This window comes from Sinohyriopsis cumingii, unplaced genomic scaffold, assembly GCF_028554795.1.
Source record: "Sinohyriopsis cumingii isolate HCF-2022 unplaced genomic scaffold, ASM2855479v2 utg001246l, whole genome shotgun sequence".
Taxonomy (NCBI): Eukaryota; Metazoa; Mollusca; class Bivalvia; order Unionida; family Unionidae; genus Sinohyriopsis; species Sinohyriopsis cumingii.
The window spans coordinates 936,890-944,280 of NW_028315975.1; the positions used below are offsets into that span (position 1 = coordinate 936,890).

At 34.9% G+C, this 7,391-nt stretch overlaps 1 long non-coding RNA gene across 1 annotated transcript; it reads right to left on the reverse strand.

The window, feature by feature from the left end:
- Positions 1–1,488: 1,488 nt before the first annotated feature.
- Positions 1,489–7,050, reverse strand: LOC149772697 (uncharacterized). Its single transcript, XR_016417613.1, has 3 exons — positions 6,876–7,050; positions 4,636–4,821; positions 1,489–2,315 (listed from the first exon to the last, which is right to left on the reverse strand). It is a non-coding gene; the product is annotated as an uncharacterized LOC149772697 (long non-coding RNA).
- Positions 7,051–7,391: the final 341 nt, after the last annotated feature.

Consider the following 7,391-nt stretch of genomic DNA (forward strand, 5'->3'; position numbering starts at 1 on the left):
TATACCTGAAATGAATCATTGATTTTGTTTTGTAAACAACTTGTTTATTTAAATCCGAGTTCAGAACATATGAATTTCCCCATTAAAGACTGGATCTATCTGTTGTTGATCCCAATTTATATTATAAATTTAGTAATAGACCTTCTGATTATAATTTATTTGGTATACATTTGGAACCTTCCAGAATGAAATTTTTCAGTAGGTCATATCTTTTTTTAGGACATGTCAGTTGTGACATAAGGTCAAGTAGAGGACTATATAATCTTGATTATCTAGAAACTATTCATTCGTGCTGTAAGATATGAGTATAATCAGTTGAAGTATCGTTGTGTCCAGTATTTAATTTGGGCAGGACTTTATTTATTCAAGTTATTTATTTCAGGTTATTCTTCGCAGGAAATACCAAGTCCTTATAAAAAACATTCTTGGAAATAGAGACTTGGATTTATAGCAAAGTTTCAATAAGTGTATATACTTGGATTGTATTATTGTGATCCCATAAAAGATTATTGACACATCACCACAACAAGGGCCACCACAGTCACATCAACACTTTCATCGTTGGATTTATTTTGGAATACCAAATACGTTTATTCAGAACTTTAATCATTAGAATTTGAGTTGGAAAGTCTAAGATTATTTGTGATTTATTTCGCAATATCGTAAGTTCTTTTTACATTTTTCAATTTGTATAAGTAATAGATTATTTGTTGAATTTTACAAAGCTTTCTGCTTCTCACTCTTTTATATTACTTATTTTAAGATCATAGAATTGAATAATATTCGTATTCGTTTTAACGCTCCGACATCTTTTATATTTTGACTCGTACGGGCTTGAACCGCCATTTGAAGTTGTTGATTATTTACATAGACGACAATGTCGTCTACCACTGTTTTATTCAAAACTGGTGTTGCAAATTGGATTATAAAGCTCCATACATGTTAATGAAGCACTGCGTGCACTTGGATTTTCATCAACGCTACGCGCGCTTGTTTTTTCTTCATGAGCAATTATAAAGTACATTTAATAGTAAATCAAATAGCTATTAATATTTACGGATTCTACGGCTCAAGGGCCAATCGCGGCCCTGATGTGGATCTGACGTTTCCAAGATCGAACTGGGAAATTTAAAATGTCTTAAATGAACATACCAGATGTTGTTTTGAAGCTGAAACCTGGTCGAATCAGCGAAATTGGTAGAATCAGAGACTCACAGATGTCATTGGATTTTATCAAGAATTACATTGATATATCCGAGGCTGCGGAGAAACGAAACATGGATGCAACGATTGCAGAGGTGTCGTTACCACGCCTGCTAACTTTATGGGTAAACATTGTAAATATAATAATCAAAGAAACAGAGGAATACACTGTTGGCAGAGGAAATGGTCGATTTGTTTTTGCTGGTACAAGAAATGGTTTGGATGAACTTAAACCTCACATCTGAAAGGTGCGCAAGTCGTGTTTATTCGTCGTACCCGGATTTAGAGGCTAGTATGCTACAGTTGTAAATCACGTCCAGGATAGTTCTTCACTTCTAATACTAACGCTTTACATCAAATAAAGCCTTTTTCCCACTACCTGTCACATTAGCAAAATAACTGGATGATGGAGATGAAAATCAGTTTCAGGGATTTGGCATTCATCCAGGCGCGTTCTAACCCGTCTTTGGCGTTCGTGTTTAAGACTAGATTTCATAATATATACATTCTGGATTCTGAACATGGTTATGAGATTGAGGAATTTTACGATAGAGTGTTGGACAATGGATGTTAGCATCAATAAAGCTTTTACAACTCGCGTCTACGAATATCTGTTTCAAACTAATGTTGTTAATAGACCCTCGTATAAACTATAACATAAACTGATCAAGGGTCAAGTAGAAAACGACAGTTGGAGCCACCTATATGTACCAGTGCCAACTCGAAGCAGCCCGAAATCACTGCGTTAGTATGCAAAAACTTTCGGTCATAGACTTTCCAGCGAGTAGTAAAATACTCGGGGATTGTTTCTACGACGATAATGTGGAGTTCTCCGACACATCAAAAACTGTTGTATTCTCTGTTAATTACCTTGCATCAATATTGACCCAAACAAGAAGAGAAAAATCTCTGCTGTTTTACAACAAGGACGAACACTTAATCTGGTAATCGTTTTTTGGCCGAAAACTGTTTCTTACACCAATTAATGACGCAATCAATATATTTCTAAGTGAATTTAGTTTGTGTGAGGTTGTATGTGTTCTATGTAGAATCACCACCACGACCGCTGTTGGACTTCGTGATATAATATCCGACATTTTTGAACGGCTGGACTGCAAACAAAACAAAATGCAGTAAGTCACATATTTTACTTCCGGACCAGCGAAAATAGAGCATTACTACCTGGCAATACTCCCCCCCCTTCGATCCAGTATAAAACAGTATAAAACAGTATAAATTTCCCAAATCCAAATGAGGAATTATTTTTAAAAAGTTTTCAATACTTTGGAACTTTGCTCTGGAATAGAATGCAAGTTGAGACTAGAAATGCCCACTCTATTTCCATCTTCCAAACTCAATATATCTAGTGGCTTCAGAGATGCAGCTAAAATAAATAAATTCCTTTGTATGAGGGACTCAAGGCAGATTAGTTCTTAGCTAATTGTGTTACTCTCTTTAAATAAAGTCATTATTATTATTATTATTATTACTCACTGTGCTCTGTAGCCGAAATACACACATTTTCAACCTCACCATTGTGCTCATATTGAAAAAAAAACTATTTCCTTTAAATCAATACCAAGAATGCCTAAATTTCTACCTCATGCATCATCTCCGAAATGAAAGATGAAGAAATGCTTTAAAAATAGACTGTACCTGTCTAGGAAGTAATAATTGTGACCTGAGTCCATTATTTTCGGAGTTATCTCGATAGCAACCTGTATATAATCTTGCCACCGTTGCCTTCACTTATATGTATCTGTTTTGAAACTTTTCGCGCAGCTAATAAGCTGTCTCAATACAATTGCAAAGTTGTATGGCTACTGAGGTCAAATGATTAGCATGGCTAATTAGACACAGTTGCATAATTAGCTATTCTTCTAATTAAGAGAATAGCAAATAAAACAAGATACTCCAGTTATTTTATCTTTTTGTAAAAATGTATTTTGATAAACGTTACGTTTATTAAACTTGGAGGAAGGAGCATTAATGTACGTCATTTCATTACTTTTCGATTGAAGACTTTTGAATGCATTATGGGGAGAGTTTCGGATTATGATTTATAGATTGTGAATTCTGATAATGATAGTATTAAACAGATTAGGGATTATAGTTAAAATGGAAGCTTGTGGAAAAGAAGTAATACTAATGTAAATCATGAGATAACAAATTAACTTTTCAAGGTATGCGTTAAGAGGAATTTCGGAATTTAAATTGTAATCTTTTACATGTGCTTATCACATGGAAAATGTGCATCGCAGGTGGTAGCATCTCTGTGCCCAGACAATTATTTCAAATTATGCCCAGACACCTGTTTCAAATCATAACATAGATATTGGTTTGTTAAATTCCCTCTTGTAATATTTCAGTCAAATCTTAGCTTTAAATAGTGGGCGGTTACCATGTTCTGTTGATTCAAGAGTTGATAATATGCAGATATTCGGGATTTGCTTCCGAAACTATAATTTTCTTATCATGATGTTTGGAATTTCAGTGCACTCTGCCTCTTGAGATAAGGTTTGTGCATGTTTCTTAGCTAATTTTTTGTAAACGCATATCAGCCTTCATTTATACTTTGCAAGCACTAATTGAAATTAGATCAAAATAATTTTGAGTACATAGAATAATGTCTACATAACGTCACGTACCCACCATTCGACCACTATTGAGAAAAAACTTTAATAAAATAGATTTCGAAAATAGATTAATGCAAAATGTATTTTATAAATCGAAAAGAAACTAATCTTAAATGAATGCACACTTTCTAAATTTGTGTCTTATACACCAAAATATGTAGCATAGTTTTATTTTAAACATCAACCTGTATAATCAATCTCGAAATTCTCGTACAGGCACAAAATAGTTTGACGTTTCCTCAACATGAAATAATTGCAGGGTTAATGGAGATAAGGAAATGAAAACATGTTATTCAAATTCGCTACACACTAAAACTCTTGCCTTTATATATTTTAATTCGTACAAATACAACAATTTATATCAATAAATGTTGCATAGGAAAATTTTAAAGCAAGAAAACATAAGAGAGGATAACATATTTCGTCATTTGTTCTGAAGCAACTGAATGATCCATTACATGGACAAAGTTGAGCAATAAATTAATAAAGTCATCAGAAAGAGATCCACTGGTATGTTCATCAAGTTTAAACTGGTCGAATAAAAAATGATTAGAAGGATAACCGTTATATATATATATATATATATATATATATATATATATATATATATATATATATATATATATATATATATATATATATATGGTCACACGCCCTGAAATGTTCCAAAAAATGACGTCTGCTTTTGCACATAGTATATCAAGGACTTAGAAGAGCTTCCACAGTCTTTTTGGAGAGAGATGTCAGTAGTCTCCCTCGACAACTAAACAAAATAGCAAAATTTAAATACACTTACAATAATTTGGGGAAATTGCAGTTCCCAAAGGAAGCCCAGTGCGGAAGACATGTAGGTCCATGCTGTCCTTACCCAAGCATCTCCCGGAATGTGCCTCCTGTTATGTCCAGTTTAGATGACACTTGTCTTGACACTTTATTTATTGCTTCTTATGTATTGCAATTGCTTTTAAAATCGTCTGCTGTTCTGGAAAATGTCAATTGTTTTTGTATTGAGACTCTAACTTAAAGAACCAAAGATGCCACTAAGGGAGGAATATGGTCATTGTACGTTTGTTTCTTTATAAATGTGACCTTCAATCTCATCAACGTTAATTGAGAAACGTATGTTCAAGACGTTGTATCTGTCACCAGATCACGTTCGTTTTTGTTTTGATAAAATAATGCACTCTGCATTTCTTCATAGCAAGATATATTAACAATTGTTACTAACTTGTGATGTCGAAAAAACACTGATCATATTTACTGGAATATATGTCGTATCTATCTTGATAGTATGGCATCGAAAAATCAGTAGCGACACACACGTCTAAATTTCAGATTGAGAAAATTGACAGATCTAATCTCGCTTAATCCTAGATCTTTTGCATATTAAACTGAGCGAACACTGTGTATCGTAAGCTAGCCACCGATCGAAAACACTTCAAAAGAATAATTTCAACTCTTTGATCAATCAAAATAATATTTACACCATGTAAAGTGAGTCATAGATAAAAAGAAATGCCATTCATTTAAAATTCTGGCTATTCTGCAGCATAAACAGATGCAAAAGATTTCAAATATTCTCATTTTCAAATTAATTTATCACCATGCAAATGCATGTCAAAACAAGGCTTGGGCAGGAATCAAGTGAAGCTGACAAAGTGACAGAATATGAAACTTCAGTAAACAATAATCTCGATATAGTCCACGAATCCAAAAAAGAATTGAACATCTGGTGAATTAAATCCTTGAAGTAAAATACATTTTCAGAAACACCTGGTATCAAAGCCGAGTTCAAGACTACCTAGAGAATTATAAGTCTCTAAATTGAAAAGGAAGTAAAAGCCTTCAGGCACAGGAACAAAGGAACATCTGTATTAATTCAAAGAAACCTATCCAGCATAAATAAACAACATAGATGGAAAACCTTCAAAACAACATCAGGTCAGCAAGAAGTCACTTCCAGTTGATCATCATAACCAGCTATGAAATCAGAAGACTAAGAAGAAGCAAGTTCCTGTATTGCCTGGTGTAAATGGTGAAGGAGTTCAGGTTGTTCATGATGTCGCCACTTAGACAGCCAAGCTCTCATATATCAATGGCTTACGCATCGTGATACTTTGATGCCTTTATTCCCAACTAATATTTACGTAACTTGCTAATAGAGCCCAATGAAATAGGGTAAAATGTACTCACTGACTGGGGATCCATTTCAGGATATTCTTATCTCTTGATGAGCACTCTACTATATGAACTGTCTCAGCCTACACACACAGTCCAACCCTTTACATTGGTATCAACCTGTCTCAGTCTAAACACCCAGTCCAGCCCTTTACATTGGTATCAGCCTGTCTCAGCCTACACACACAGTCCAACCCCTTACATTGGTATCTACCTGTCTCAGCCTAAACACCCAGTCCAACCCTTAACACTGGTATCAAGCTGTCTCAGCCTACACACCCAGTCCAACCCTTTACATTAGTATGAAGCTGGCCTAACAATCCAAGCTTTACATAGGTTAAAGCTATCTCAGCCTACACACCCAGTCCAACCCTTTATTATTGGTATCATCCGTCTCAGCCTAAACATCCAGTCCAACCTTTACATAGGCACCGTGCTGTCTCAGTCTACACATCCAATTAAACCCTTTACATAGGTATCAAGCTGTCTTCCCAGTCCAACCCTTTACATAGGTATCAATCTGTCTCATCCTACACACCGAGTCCAACAGCTCATATTGGTATCAAGCACTAAGAGTAATAAGAGCTTGAAACCGATTTAATCGAGAAAGTCTTTGCATTCATTATCTATCAAGCTTAGTGCATGCAATATTTTCCTACAATTTGTCGTTCCGCAAATGGTCAAATTATGAGACTTACCTACACTTTTACATGCCTTGCACAGTTGATTTGAGCTGTTTATTTTCAATATTAGCACGTTGAATAATTTAAGACCGCGAACCTGCAATCTGTTATCGAGCTGAAGCCTCGAATGTAGCCATATACAATAAGCATCGATGTAAAATATATTAAGATTTACCTTCTGTTTTCTTTCGTTGTTCATCATTCACATAACACTTATATTCTGTGTGCTTTTGTTGTTTATCAGGCACACAGTTGATTCTATAAATTACTGCATCAAACGAAAACCATGAGAATAAAGTATGTTTGGTAGACCTTCTGTAGTCAACGAATTTCATTATATTGTCGAGCTGTAAAACATTTAGGATCACGTCGCAGAAAGCACCATTCAAGCTCATTCTGGGCAATCGAGAATAATGATAGTTAATGTTTTATTAACTGCTGGCTGATTTTCTCACGCGTGGCGTGCCGTATATACAGGCTTATAATCGAGGCAAATTGAAAACAACAAAGATTCGGATATCCCGTAGCGTAATTATCCTGCAGATCATGGTCTATGTTGTTTGTTCGATATATTACTCCTAATAAAATGCACAGAATCAGATCTACCAGCGCATTGTGCAAAGACAGATTTGGCTCTGTGCAGTTTGCAATTGGACCCGACTCATAAGCGAGTATATAAGGTCGTAATAAA